Below are 16,130 nucleotides of genomic sequence, written 5' to 3' on the forward strand. Positions count from 1 at the left end.
GAATGAATGAATGAATGAATATACTCCATCGACAATGTGTGTAATGGAATGGTATGAATGAGTATTTTATCAGAATCCCTGTAATGCACAAACCTATAGCAGTACTGAAATCAGTAATGCATTTATAATAGTAAATACTTATGAGGAAGTAATCCATAGAGGTTTTCTCAAAGTTAACAATGAAAATTAATGTGACATTATCAATAATAAATTGTGAAGCTGAAATAAACTTTTCTAAACTATTAATAACTAGAAGCAAATTCTAATCAACCATGCTACAAGAAATCTATGTCTAAAAACTACGAAGTTTATTTCTTAAAATTTTATTTCGAAAATACATAAACTGTCGTATGAGGAGGCAGTTAAAGAATATATAGCTAAAACAGTGGGGGAAAAGTTTTATAGAGACACATCTGGCAGTAGTTAATTTTTAAATGTCATTTTTCTAGATTTTGTGACACCTATAGTATTGATATTTGAAAGCATTTAAAAAATTGTAATTTGAAGATTTGCTACTTCCAGGTAGAATAAAATATTTTGAAGCAAAACAACGTTTCCACTGAGAAAAACAAAAAAAGCCAAATAAAATAGCCAGCATTCAATCAAAAAGTTCTAGACAAACCAAGAGATAGAATCATATGGCTAAAATTCTAAGAACAGATAATACAAAAATATTTACATAAGATATTGTGTGTCTTTATCAGGAAAAGTCTTTATCAAGAAAAGACTTTAAAATCATCAGAATTAATATTATATTTTATTTATTTGTATATTATATTTATGTATAGATATTTATATATTTATATAAAGAACTTAAAGATAAAGCCCTAGTTAAGGCAGTGACAATAGCAGTAGCAGTGGGAGTGAAAAGAAATGGTTATATTCAAGCATATTTTGTCAGGAAAAGTCCATGATCAAATGTCTGACTGCATACATGGGATGGATAGACCGAGTGGGAAAAATCAAAGTTAACTATAGAGGTTCTAGTGAAGATGGGGTTGCCGTCACCCAACCCAAGGGGCTGCGATCATCCCCAAGGTCTAGGAGACTCAAAGGGAAGGTCATGGTCAGAGGCAAAGTTAATTGGTGGGAAAATAAGACTCCCAGTCTCTCCATCTCCTTATATCAGTTTTTTTTGTAACATCTTTATTGGAGTATAATTGCTTTACAATGGTGTGTTAGTTTCTGCTTTATAACAAAGTAAATCAGTTATACATATGTCCCCATATCTCCTCCCTCTTGCATCTCCCTCCCTCCCACCCTCCCTATCCCACCCCTCTAGGTGGTCACAAAGCACCGAGCGCATCTCCCTGTGCTATGCGGAAGCTTCCCACTAGCTATCTATTCCTTATACCAGTTTTGTTTTTCTGCTCATATACGTAGCAGCATTTCATTCAAGGGGAAAGTCATTGATCTGACTGGTCAAATTAAACAACATAGTTCAAGGCACATTTACAGTGGTTAGTTCCTCCACAATTTAGAAAGTCACATTCATAATTTCCCTCTTCCTACACCGCGGAACACATTGGCCATTCCTCCAAAGTTTCCACTCCACAGAGTGGACCAGAGATGACGTGAGCCCAGAACTGAGAGCTTGGCATGAGATGGTGTCAGCCCCACGTAGAGCTCTGGCATAAATTATAACCCAACCCAGCTCTACAGAGAGCTCTGCATGGAATCCTGGGAGTAAACTCAGCCATAATAATGGGATTCTGTTTTTCATTTGCTTTTCTTCCTTGCTTAACTTTCCCTGGCCACTCTGACAAACAAACTTTCAGGCATTCCTGGGCCACTCACTAACTTTATTCCATTTAATCTCATCCAGATTCCCAAGAAAATTACTAACTATAAGGAGGGAAATTTGGAACATGGTAAGTGTTAGATGCCTGAAATATACAGGTCATTGAATCCAGTTAAGTAGCAAATTATCTGGATCTCAAATATGCCAGTAGAATAACAGACTAAGCTCAATTTAATGTACTCTTACTGGAGACACACGTAAATTCTGGGTCAATTTTGAAAAAGTTAAAAGGACATAGCTGAGATTAAAAGAAAGAAAGGAACACCTGCGTGTTTCAGAAAGTAACAGAGAAATTAAATCCAGAGAAAGAAGAGCGGACTGATGTCTGTGGGTTCCGTTCCTTAGTATAGGCCTTATGTAAATAGGGGCTGGAGCTAGAAATCTAACATTACCTTGAGGCCAGGAATTTATAGACTCAGGATGGAACAATATTGAGAAGTTGGTACAGATATCCTACAGAAATTTCATGAGGAACTGCTTAGTCCATTAAGAGGGCCAAGGGCGGTGGTGAGGAAGATTGATATCTCTTGAAAACCTTCAGGTACAGAAAACATCAACACCTCTGAAAAGTAGGCCTCTCCTTCCCAGCGTTGTGATGGCCAGGTTGTCACTAACCTGTAAGGCCCTGTATGAATCAGAAACTGCAAGGAGAGTAATTCAAAGAAAAACAGATGCAGGATGGGTGTGGCAATAAATCCTAGGACCCTATCAGAAACAAAATTAAAACCACTCTAAAGGGAAATTTTAACAAACCAGAGCAGATAGTATCCTAACCAGAATAGAATAATAATTTTGAGGAAGTTACTTTAGTTATTTAAGTAATATTCAACATCCAGAGCAAAATTCCCTTAAGTACTGTACTGGTGGAAACTAGGCAGCACTATGGAGACAATAAAAAGGTGTTTACCATCAAAAAACATCAAGGTAAGAAAGATAATGTCTAATTTTTAATTATCCTGTGGTTTATTGAAATCTTTTGGAAACCCAAAATAGAGAAAACCTAGCAGGCAATGAAGACTTAAATATTTAGAGATTTATCAACTCATCTATAAAAGCTTTATTAATCTCTTCTTTTAATACCATTCCTGAGAGGTATAAATGTGTCCAGTGATAGGGTTGAAGAAGCCTGAGAGAATTTCAATTGTTTACTATTCTTGGTCAGCTATTAAGACCTTTCAGGAGCATCTTGATTTTCATGGCATCATCCAACAAAAAGCAGGATATTTTACAGAAAGTCCTGGTCCACTTTTTGGCTTGCTTTTGTGTTTACGTTTTTGGTTTTCTCACATTGGGCGGTACATTAGGCTACCTATTGCACACTCCCTCATTCATGCATGCATTCATTCAAACAATATTTACTGAGTTGAGCTATTTAATTAACACCCAATAAATGATGTTTAGATGAATGAATGCGCTTTTTATCAAAGTAAGTGTAAGTACTGAGAAAAATTACAGAATGTATGATCCCAGCCCCACAAAAGCGTATAATTGTGTTGAGGATATAACATATGCTGGTGAAATAACTAATATATCATATTGGACAGTTTCTAAGTTCAAAAATGAGTTTTTGTAAATAATCAGAGCCTAAGGAGGACAAAGAAGGGACAGTTCATTATGGGTTGAGTCTATCAATAAATGTACATTTCAGATGAGATTTGAGATTGACCTTAAAGAAAGAAGAGGACTTAGATATATGAACAGAGAACAAAAAAGGCATGGTGATAGCATGTGCATGGATAGTGTGGCCAATATTTATGTTCTTCATTAAAGACAGTCAGAGATAACCCAAATGTAACTGTTTCCATGGGTCCATTCTCAGTATCCAAACAAAACAGCAAATCCTATCTTAGTAAAACTAATGAAAAACACAGTCTTTAACAAAGACATTGTGAAGGAAAGGGGGAGAGAAAGGCTTGCGTCCCACACCACACAACAAAACTTATTTAATTATTTGTTTCATTTTCTCCTTCTGAAAATTTCCTCTCCCTCTCTCTGTATGTCTCTCTTCTCCCACCACATCTGACCACACTCTACCAGCCACCTTTCCAGATCTTCCCAGAACTCTCCTAGTTTCATTATGCCACAAGTTAAACATCTCACAGGTCTCCAGGATGCATCCTCATCACTTATTCCACAAAGACAAACAAAGGACACTTCTCAGGATCAAGTTTCTTGGAAGGAAGAGGCCACGAGGAGTGATTATAAATAATATAAGGTGGAGAGCAGTGACTTAAAATACCATTTTTCCTCTTAGAATGTGAATACAGGGAACTTTGGGAAACTAGAAAATCTGGAAAGGATTCATTGATAATTATTTATTTTCAATGAATAAAATAAAATGTAATAATACGGCTAAACTCTGACAGATTAACTTTTTCAAAAGTTGCTTTCACACACCTTCACTATTGGGATGTTTCATAAACACATCTTTCTTCTTTCTTTGCAGATACTGGCACCAAACTTTCAAACAATAAGAACCTTCCCATAAGTCCCTTGCCAGGCAAGATTAAGGTATAACAATCCAAACAGATTTTTGAAGAAGATAACTGGTTGAAAGCACAGGAAAAGAGCTGGGTTTCTCTTTTTCAACAGTCACATAATGAGTAATGTGGGAATTGGTTTACAAAGTCTCTCTCCATGAGGGGCTAAGGTTAAGATTAGAACTTCTGAGGCCAGAAGAGCAAAATAACTACAACAACACACATATTTTCAAGAGCCGCCCTTTGGATGTGAGGGATTGATTTTTCCCACGCTTTCTTCAGCAGCCCAACTGGTGTCTTTAGTAAATGACATAAGAGAATACAGTGTGGCCAAGAAGGCTTAGATTTCCTTAGCCCCAAGTCAGATATTCTCAAGTGACTGTCCACTCAAATTAAAAAGAGAGATTTACAAGAGGAAACTGGATACAACTGAGTGTACTTTTATTTCAACCCTTTACCTGAATGTTTTGTTTTGATTTCAGTTCTCCACTGAAGTTGCCTACATTAATATATTTTTAAGAACATTTCCTTAAGTTGAAGTATTCATTCAGTATATTCATTTACTATAATTGAGAAAAGCCAAATGACTTAGGCAAATTCATTTCTATATTGCCACAGCAGTGTATTGTGAACTAAATGACACCTGGCAGTTCTTTACTCAGATACTAACTCAATTAGAAGGCAGAACAAGGATACCTACCCATTCAGGGAAGGAAAGGTCACCTAGCCTCTGTAGCTGTCTTAGGTCTCTTATCATCACAGTAACAAACTGAAGACTAAAAACCATACGATCATCTCAATAGATGCAGAAAAAGCTTTTGAAAAAATTCAATATCCATTCATGGTAAAAATTCTCCAGAAAGTGGGCGTAGAGGGAACATACCTCAACATAATAAAGGCCATATATGACAAGCCCATAGCTAACATACTCAATGGTGAAAAGCTGAAAGCATTTCCCCTAAGATCAGGAACAAGACAAGGATGCCCACTCTCACCACTTTTATTGAACAGAGTTTTGCAAGTCCTAGCCACAGCAATCAGACAAGAAAAAATAAATAAAAGGACTCCAAAATGGAAAGGAAAAAGTAGAACTGTCACTGTTTGCAGATGGCATGATACGTAGAAAATCTGAACGACACCATCAAAAAACTATTCGAGCTCAAACATGAACTTGGTAAATTTGCAGGATACAACAGATTTCTATATATAAATTTTGTATTTCTATACACTCACAGTGAACTATCAGAAAGAGAAATTAAGGAAACAATCCCATTTACAATTGCATAAAAAAGAATAAAATACATAAGAATAAACCTGCCTAAGGAGGTAAAAGACCTGTACCCAGGAAACTATATGACACTCATAAAAGAAATGAAAGATGACACAAACAGCTGGAAAGATATACCATGGTCACGGATTGGAAGAATTAATATTGTTAAAATGACCATCATACCCAAGGACATCTACGCATTCAATGCAGTCTGTATCAACATATCAAGGGCATTTTCCACAGACCTAGAACAAATAATTTTAAAGTTTGTATGGAAACACAAAAGATCCTGAATAGCTAAAACAGTCTTGAGAAAGAAGAACACAACTGGAGGAATCATGCTCCCTGGCTTCAGACTGTGCTACAAACCTACAGTAATCAAAACAGTATGGTACCGGCACAAAAACATCCATCACTGGAACAGAATAGAGAGCCCAGAAAGAAACCCATGCACTTATGGTCAATGAATCTATGACAAAGGAGGCAAGAATATGCAATGGAGAAAAGTCTGGGCTTCCTTAGGGATGGTTTCATCAATTAATTTGTTTTCTTAAATGGACCATACTTTTCCATGTCTTCGTATACCTTGTGAGTTTTTTGGTTGAACATTTGGCTTTCAAATATTGTAATGTGGTGTCTATGGAAATCAGATTCTCCCACTTTCCCAGGGTTTTCTGGGCTTTTGATTGTTGAAGGCTGTAGTAGTCTGTTTGTTTAGGGACCTTTCCAAACTAGTTTTGCAATGACTGTACCCCTTATCGTATGTAGGCACTGAAGTCTCTGTTCCTTTAGTTCATGTTTAGCTAATGTTTTGACAGAGATGTCCTTGAATTCCTGCACCTAAGACAAACAAAAACAAATATACACAAGCACATCCACATGCACACTCAAAACCACACACCTCTCCCCATTGTGCAGATTGCTGGATCACTCCTTCAACATTTAGCTGACCTGCACTGAGGTCAGGGCTCAGCCCATGGTAAAAGCTTAGAGACTCCTCTGGTGTTTTCAGAACATGCATCTGATCTTGAGTACGCATGTGGCTTTCTTAATTTCTCTGGACACATGTGTACTTTTTGTATGTTCTAAGTTCCCAAAGAATCTCCCCCAACTTTTGCTCCTGCATCTTATGTGGTCTATTGTATTTCAATGCACAGTCTTCTGCCCCAGCCATCTGTGCTTTGTCAGTTCACCTTGCACTTTTTTTGAGCAATGACCGCTGCTTTTCCAGACTGTGTTCCAGGTTAGCTAAGACAGAGATAAGCATCTTGTGTCAGTCCTTCAGGTAGCTCCCAGACAGGTTAGAACAGATACACATAATAATCCGAGAGTATGGGCTCTTCTGCTCCCTCCTGAAGCAGGATTGAGGGCCCCATACTACGAATGGTCTGCTGCTACTTTAAGACTATCACTGCGTTAAGACCCCACCACTTTAAGACCATCACTACACTAACAGTAGATGGGGCAAGGGCAAGTAAAAATGCCACAAAGCTTTCCTGCCATTTTCCAATTGCCTCTTCCCTGGTTCAGTATGTGTTTGGTTGCTGTAAATCTTTGCCTGATTTCAGGACTAAGAGAAACTCAAGGAACGCCACAACAAGAAACAGTATAATCAGACTCTCAGATGCCAAAAGACAGAGAAAGAATCTTTACTCCCAAAGGAGAAAGAAAAAACAAATTTGTTACAAAGCAGGGATCCTCAAAAAGATTCATAGCTAATTTCCTATCTGAAACCATGGAGGCAAGAGGCCAGACATATTTAAAGTGCTGAAAGAAAAAAACTGCCCACCGAGAATTCTATATTTGGCCAAACTGGTTTCAAAACTTAGGGAGAAATTAACACATTCCCAGATGAACAAAGGCTGAGGGCGTTTGTTTTACAACTTCCTAACACTGCCCTATGACAAATGCTAAATTGAACCTTCAGGTTGAAATGAAAGGACACTAGCCAGCAACTCGAAGCTGTATAAAGAAATAGAAATCTCCAGTAAAGATAAATATATGGGCAGATACTAAAGCCAGTATTGTGCTACTGGCTTGTAACTCTACTTTTTATTTCTTACATGATTGAAAAAACAAATGCATAAAATAATCATAAATCCATGTTATTGGGCTCACAAAGTATAAAGGTGTAATTTGTGACAACAATAATTTAAGGAGGAGGAATGGAACTGTAGAGGAACAGAGTTTCTGTGTGCTATTGAAGTTGGTTTCAATTCAAATGATATTGGTTGAACTTTAGAAGGGTGAATGTAATCTTCTTGATAACCACAAAGAAAATATCAATAGACTATATGCAAAAAGAAATGAAAAAGGAATCAAGAGTTCACTACAACAAAATCGGCTAAGCACAGAAGAAGTCAGTAATGGAGTAAATGAAGGGCAAAAAATGCATAAGACATACAGAAAACAACCAGGAAACAGACAGAATTAAGTTCTTCCTCATCAGTAATTTTTGAAAAAGTAAGTGGACTAAGCTCTCCAATAAAAAGATAAATATTGGCAGAATGGACTTTAAAAACATCCATAATCCAAGTATATGCTGCCCGCACAAAACTCACTTGATTTCAAGAGACACAAGTTAGTTGAAAGTTAAAGCACAGAATAAAATATCCCATGCAAATAGTAACAAAAAGAAATAAAGAGAGAGAAAGAAAAAGGAAGGAAGGAAGGAAGGAAGGAAGGAAGGAAGGAAGGAAGATAGATCTGGGATGGCTATGTTAATATCACACAAAATAAACTTTAAATCAAAAACTATCACAAGAGGAAAAGGAGGCCACTATATGTTGATAACAAGTTCAATCTATCAAGAAGATATAACAACTATAAACATATATGTACCAAACATCCCCCAAATATGTGAAGCAGACATTGACAGAATTGAAGGAAGAAACAGATAGTTCTAAAATCATAGTTGGAGATCAATACCTTGCTTTCAATAATGGATAACACATCTAGACAGAAGATCAGTAGAGAGGTAGGGGGACTGAATAACACATTTAACCGACTAAACCTAACAGCCATATATAGATCACTCCACTCAACAACAGCAGAATACACATTTTTCTCAAGTACACATGGAACATTCTCCAGGAAAGACCATATGTTACGCCACAATACAAGTACCAATACATTTTTAAGAAACTGAAATCATACAAAGTATCTTCTTTAGCCACAGTGAAAGGAAGGTAGAAATCAATAACAGAACCATTGGTAGCCATTTCCCATCATGCCTGCCACACATGATATAAAGCAATGAAGGGAAAAACATAATTGACCATTTAGAAAAGTGGGAAAGAGGACATACCATTGACACAGAGTGTGTGCTGTTTCCCGTTGTCAGAGATAGAAATAAATTAGCATCATTTATTCATTAGTGTGTTAATTTCTTGGTCAATCATTGCGCAGCCAGTGTTTCTGCCTGATGGGAAGATTTCCTATACTCAGTGTTGAGTGGAGACAACCTTGAAAGGGACATTTAAAAGGATTATACTGTGATGGGCTTAGCAGTACCCTTCCTCCTATGCCAGTAGGCGGCTGGGGTATTTCCATGCAGTGTGTACAACCGTAGGCCCCAGGTCACCAGAATTTAGTTGGATTCGTTTTGTTAATACATTCCCTCAGTACTTTGTCTTTCATTTGACTGGTGCATTTACTTCATTCTTTATTATCACTGCGAAACAACTTTGTTTCCTGTTCAGATGCCAAAAAGTGGATATCAATACCTCCTGAGTTTTACACATCACAGATCTGTTTTACATATCAGAGACAGAGACAGCAACTATTTCCAATGACTTTGAGACATGCTTTGAACATGCGATTAACATGTTGAGTGTTGAAATGTGTGTCGAGCTCATTATACTTGCTCTAAAAGGTTTCAAACTGCAAAGATTTAAAAATCTTTATCTTTGAATAGTTTTCCTGTGCTGTCCCTTTGTGTCAGACTGTTAATGTGCAGTCTGGCACCTTCAAATAATGTGGCTTTGTAACCAATTATTTACATGTTGTTTTATCCACAGAGAATCTTTTTTTTTTAATAAATTTATTTATTTTTGGCTGTGTTGGGTCTTTGTTGCTGCACATGGGCTTTCTCTAGTTGGGGCGAGTGGGGGCTACTCTACATTGTGGTGTGCGGGCTCCTCATTGCTGTGGCTTCTCTCGTTGCAGAGCATGGGCTCTAGGAGCTGGGGTTTCAGTAGTTGTAGCACGCGGGCTTCAGTAGTTGTGGCTCATTGGCCCTAGAGCACAGGCTCAATAGTTGTGGCGCATGGTCTTAGTTGCTCCGCGGCATGTGGGATCTTCCCAGACCAGGGCCCGAACCCATGTCCCCTGCACTGGCAGGAGGATTCCCAACCACTGTGCCACCAGGGAAGTCCCCACACAGAGAAGCTTAGGGTCAAAACATACAACTCGATTAACCACACGTCCTCCTGTTCACATTTCCCTCATCTTTTCTTCATCTTCTATGTTTCCTTGGCACTGTTTATATTAAGTGCTTTTGCCATTATATTTGATTGTCTGTATTCCGGTGAGTTACCACAATGCTTTATGAGACACGGTAGGATATAAATGCATTTAAGATATATATATATATATATATATATTTTATATATACATATATATAAAATATATATATATAATTTGCTTTAGTGCAGTGTTTTTTGTTTTCTGTACTGAATTCATTAGCATGGGTCGGTATAAAATTTAGCATAGGTCAATATGTAATTTGTAAACTAATAAGGTCTTAAAAGTGAGGAATTAAGTCTTTTAAATTTAATTATTTATTGTAAAGAGCAGAATAGCATACATAAACAGGTGCCTAAGGAAAACTTGTATTCTAATATGGAACTCTCATGAACACCTTTTTTTTTTTTCTTCTAATGGTATGATAGTAGGCCATTTGATTATTTTTATGGCTTTAACTTTACAACAATGAAATATTCGTAAATTTTAAAAAGTATTTTTCTTTATTTGATGCGGGTGGGATACTGGAGAAATGAAAGGTCAAACACCTATTGAGGAATCCATACTTGTCTATATATTGTGTACTTTTATTTCAATAACTGATTTAAAATTCCTAAAAGGATGCTATAATAAGTTATTATGCCATTTTACAGACTGAATTAAGTGAATTTCAGGGAGGTATGAAACTTGCCTAAGGCTATCCAGCTACCAAGCGGTAGGAGTGAGAATTAAATCCAGGTATACCTATCGCCAAAGTTTCTGCTCATCTCTTTACATCATCCACTTTTAATAGCCAATGCTTTCCTGCTTACAAATATGACTGAGGTTTCCAGACAGTCAACAGTCCTTTTTAATCAGATAGAAAAATTACTGTTGATTCTCTAAAGACATATTCCTTTTCCATTAAGTGACTTTTGTTGTTCAAATAATACTTCCAGACAGTAGTAATCATACAGTTGGAGACTAAGAACAGAACTCAGGGATGTGTCTAGCAGTCAGTAAAGACCAACTGGGCTCACTGATGATACTTACGGTCATTTCCTCTAGACTAACATAATCTTATTATAAGACCCTAATAATTCACAGTACTGCCCTTGCCTGACTGTTTGTTCTTCTCCCTCTATCACTCTCTCTTTCCCCATATTATTACTATTTTTGGCAATTTTTGGTGAATTAAATTCAGGGATTAGTATTCAGGAGTACTTGTCACAAAAGCAGAGAATCTTAGCTCACACCAAAGGAAGAAAATAGAGAAAAAGTATAAATTATATGAATACACACACATACACACATGTACCAACTATACGCTGCACTTCTCCAAAATCTATTCAGTATCTGCACATTTACCGTATATTAGCAGTAAGACCAGAAATGAGCATAACGTTCTATTTACAAGGCACAGAAAACAGACCCAAATATGGAAATTACTAGCAATGAGAATGGGGAAGAAAGACTACAACAAGGAATGTAGATGATATTTTTGTTTCCTAGCTATGATGCCAAATATTGAACTTTCAACATGAGACAAGGAGGCCATAAAAAGTTGTATTAGTTTCCTAGAGCTGCCATGACAAAGTACCAGAGACTGAGGAGGTTAAACAACAGAAATTTACTCACTCACAGGTCTAGAGGCTAGAAATCTGACATAAGGTGTCAGCAGGATTGATTTCTTCTCAAGTATCTCTTCTTGGTTTGTAGATGCCATGTTTTCCTTCTGTCTTCACATGGTCTTCTCTCTGTGCATGTCTGTGTCCTAATACTTTCTTTTTATAAGGACACCAGTCATATTGGATTACAGCCCACCCATTTGACCTCATTTGACCTCAATTACCTACTTAAGGGCCTTATCTCCAAATACAGTCATATTACGAGGTATTGGGGGTTAAGACTTCCACATATTAACTTGAGCAGGACACAATTCAGCTGATAATAGAAGATAAGAGTAATTTAAGCAAGTAAGTAACTACTGTTTACAGTGAGTTGCTTAAGGATATGAATTTACTCAAGAAAAACAGGAAGAAATTACATAACACTGTACGTTATACAAAGATATTAAATTAATCATCATAACATCCTGTGAGATGGGCATTAAATTAGACTAAGCAAGATGAAGCAACTTATCCAGAATTGTATAGTTGGTACTTTCCAGGATTTAAACCAGGTATTTTCCCAGTTCCATTCTATGTTATATATTCATTTCATTAGTTGAAATGAATTTTGAGTCTTTATTTTGCTTAGTTTCTGAAGTTACATGGGGATAGAATGGAGTTGGATATTTTCAGTGACATTCACACATGGGGAAGGAAATTGAGTCCAGAAGCTTCAGCAATGTTTCCATGGAGAACACTAACAACAGAACCAGAAACACCGTTATCCTTTTGGTTCAGTGATCTTTCCTGAAGCACTACAAGAATCAATCTTAAGAAGCCCAGTGTTTTCCAAACTTTCACCAATGGGCTCTGTAGGGTCCTCTAACAGTATCTAAGAGACTAACTAGTTTCACATCCCAAGCCACTTAAGACACGGAGTTCTGACTGTTCTCTGTGAGGAAATCAAGTGGCAATCATAGCTGGTGATTTAGGATAGTTTCTTCAGGGCCCAGGCAAAACCTAATACACAGTAATAATCATTGTTAACTGCATCTTTGACAAGGATTAATCAGGTATCAAAGAGGTCTATAAATTGGGAGAAATTATGATCAAAGAGAAACATAGACCATAGATATTTAATTAATGCTCAATTATTTATGAGTTTAACTTCGGTTAACCTAATTTTCCTTCTTCTAGACAATTTCCAATTCGTCTCCACAAAGAGACCAGAATAAGCACCTTCCAATACAAGATTTATTGTGTTGCTTTAATTTAAAGCATACAGTGACTTCTACATTCACACCACCAAGTTTTGCCAGGAGAGAAAAGGAGATGTTATATAGTTTGTCTTGAATTAGATATGCCACCATACTTGACTTAGCTCATCCTACTGGAAGCACTTTGAGGGCAGATTCTACAGTCTTGTCTTACATCCTCTATGGAATCAAGCCAAGGGAATCACACACAGTTACAGCTGGAAAAACATTTGTTCTGGGTTAATACTTTTAGCCTTTACCACCAAGACTTTATCACCAAGACCTACATTTACAGTCTCTAAACAGGAGACCTTCTTGCCTTCCCTTTTCATATTGACTAGGAAGGTAAAGGGAAGAACTGAGAAGTACCCAAAGTCAGCTAGTAGCCAGCACAGATAAATCATCTGTGGAGATATTGTTTCTTTCAAAAGATATAAACATAAGAGGAAGTCCTAGTGTTTGAAGCAAACTGTGCATAATAAAATTCCATGAAAACCTAGAAATCCAGATGCAGATCAGTAACATATTGGTTAAATAAGCTGTTATGCTCATGCAATGGACAAGTGTACATACATTAAGAAGAACGAGATACTCTTTTCTATGAGATTCTCTTTTCACTGAACTCATCAGTGCTGCAAACACAATGTTACATAATACTTTTTCTTTAACATTATATCAGGCATCCTCATCTGGTCCTGCATTTATTGCCAGTGTTACTAAAGTCTATCACTTACCTCTTTCTCTTTTAGACATATAATTTCTTCTTATTTTGGAAGCATTCATCAATCCCTATTTTACTCTTTCTTTTAAATTACAAATGAATATTGAATTTTATAAAATATCTTTTGGGGGATATTTCAAGTGATTGTATACTTTTGCTCTCCTTTGACCTTGTTATATGGTAAATTATATTTTCTTATTTTATATTATGCTATTTATTATATATTGTATTCTGTTTACTAATGACATTTATTATATTATAATTACATTATTTTTAAGGTAGCATTTTGTTTTAGATAGACAAAACAACCAGTGGAATAGGAAGCATCTTAAAATTAGATGCAAGATATAAGGGAATTGAGATTAAAATAAAATTCACGTTTTGGATCAGTAGCAAAAATTATTCAACAAAAGTGGGAAAATATAGCTATCATAGAATTACTAAATTCTAGATACAGCAACTACTTAAAAGTTAAAAAATAATGAAAGTGTAAAAGTATCAGAAACCTGGGAGACTTGAAATAAATTATTCATGAGGAATATCTTTCTAAGATACAAAGAAAAAAGGATACATTTTATTATATAAGAATTAAAATTTTCCTCATGGCAAAATGCACTACAAAGGTCAGAAAACAAGCAAAAGAAATTGGGAAATATATTTAGAAATGGATATGCCTTCTTTACAACTTTTGAGAGAAGCACATGTTTCTTTTTCCTTTAACCTGTTATGTGGGTATTAATCTATAATGTAAGTGCATGGTTCCTTTCCTTTAACTTATAATGTGAGACTTAATCTATATGGTAAGTGCATGGTTCCTTTCCTTTCATCTGTAATGTGAGTGTCAACATGGGGCACTGCTTCCCAGCACAGACTTTGGATGTTCCTGTACTGGTCCCGTCACTGACCATCCACAAAAACTTACAAATGTTGCTTTACTTTCCTGGGGGTTAGAGTCTTAGCTAAGAAATGGAAGCAAAATAGAACTTTCCCCCAGGGATGATAGAAGGTTTAAAGGAGTAAATATGTAAGTGACTTGGCACAGTGCCTAGTACAAGAGAGATCAATATAAGTACTTAGCAATTTTTTAAAGAGACAGAGGAAAGAAATAAAATGTGGTGATTTCAATCTATTGATATATATTCTTGACATTAAACTACCTTTTCATTCATTGGATGACCTAACTTGCTCATGCTTTTTCTTACTCTAGTGAACGTGGGTAGCTAATATCATAGTTTAAAATTTTTCCTTTTATATTTACAAGTAAATTTGACCTGTAAATTTCTTTTTCCTTACAGTCCTAATCTATTTTCAGTATTAGGATTATATAGACTTCATAAGATGAATAAAGGAGCATTCTTCCTTTGCTACTCTCTAGAAGTTTTTCTTTGTTAATATTGATGTTATCTGTTTAACAGAAGTTGGATAGAATTCACCTCCCAAATGATCTGGCCGGGTCTGGTATTTTCTTGGTGAAAGATTGTAAACTATTGACAATTCCATTAGTGGTGCAAGAACTCCAGCTACAAATTTCCTCTTGTGTCAGTTTTGGTAAACTTTAGGAGCTAGGAAATTGTCCACTTTACAGAAATGTTCAAATTTACTGGCATTTCATATATTCTCTGTTTGTACTCTCTGCTATAACACTGTCCTGATTCTTTCTGTATATTGTTTACTTACGTTTTTGTTTTGCTTAATCAAAGTTTGTTTTTTTAAATCTTTTCAAAGCATATTCTTTTGACTTACTAAATCACCTCAATTTTATACTTTTTTCTGTTTTATTAAGTTCTGCTCATATCTTTATTGTCTATTTTTCTATGTTCTCAGGGTTTATTGTTTTACTCTTCTGATGTCAATTAAAACACTTGGTTATTAATTTTAATAACTCTTTTTACTTATAAATAGTTGAACTTTTTGAAGGTTCCAGTTTAGTTGTACGTATCTAAGGGTCAGCTCCTCCTCATAGTTGCTGGCCTAAGGTTTAGTTCACCCTATAGCAATGTATATATTGACATTTTTTCCCCTCAACTTTCTGTGTTTTGCTACTTCTCACTTCTCTTTGCAGAGAAGCCCTTTGAAATACGCTTAACTTATTTTACAGCCAATAAATCTTTAAAATACTGTGTATTTTTTAAGATAAATCAACTTATATAATTAGGCAGGAAATCTGATCTGCCATATTTTTAAAAACAGCATAATTTCATTCTTCTCCACGATTAATCTGCTGTATTACACGACCTTCGAGTTTTTAGCTTTATCAATGACATGTACTTTAAAAATGTTTGAAAGATCCTACCTAGTCTTTTAAAACATCCTTGCTCCTTGTTTCAGTTCTAGTTTTATGTATATTTTCTGCCTGGCACCTGATTATTCCAACATCTGATGGATGGCCTTGGGAATTTAATTCTGGTATTGATTGTTTTTGCTGATTCTCTCCACTTGTAGCTGATTTCTTCATTATTGTGTAAATTTAGATCATGAGCTCATGTTTAGCTAAACTTTATCTGTGGGAACGCTACAGGCCTGTGTTGAAGGTCTACCTCTCCAGAAAG

At 36.0% G+C, this 16,130-nt stretch overlaps 1 protein-coding gene across 1 annotated transcript in view; it reads right to left on the reverse strand.

Annotated features, from left to right (window-relative positions):
• LOC307183200 (UDP-N-acetylglucosamine--peptide N-acetylglucosaminyltransferase 110 kDa subunit-like) overlaps positions 1 to 16,130 on the reverse strand; it is a 34,529-nt gene that overhangs the window by 9,025 nt on the left and 9,374 nt on the right. The window lies entirely within an intron of this gene.

Source organism: Stenella coeruleoalba, assembly GCF_951394435.1.
Source record: "Stenella coeruleoalba genome assembly, chromosome: 3".
NCBI lineage: Eukaryota > Metazoa > Chordata > Mammalia > Artiodactyla > Delphinidae > Stenella > Stenella coeruleoalba.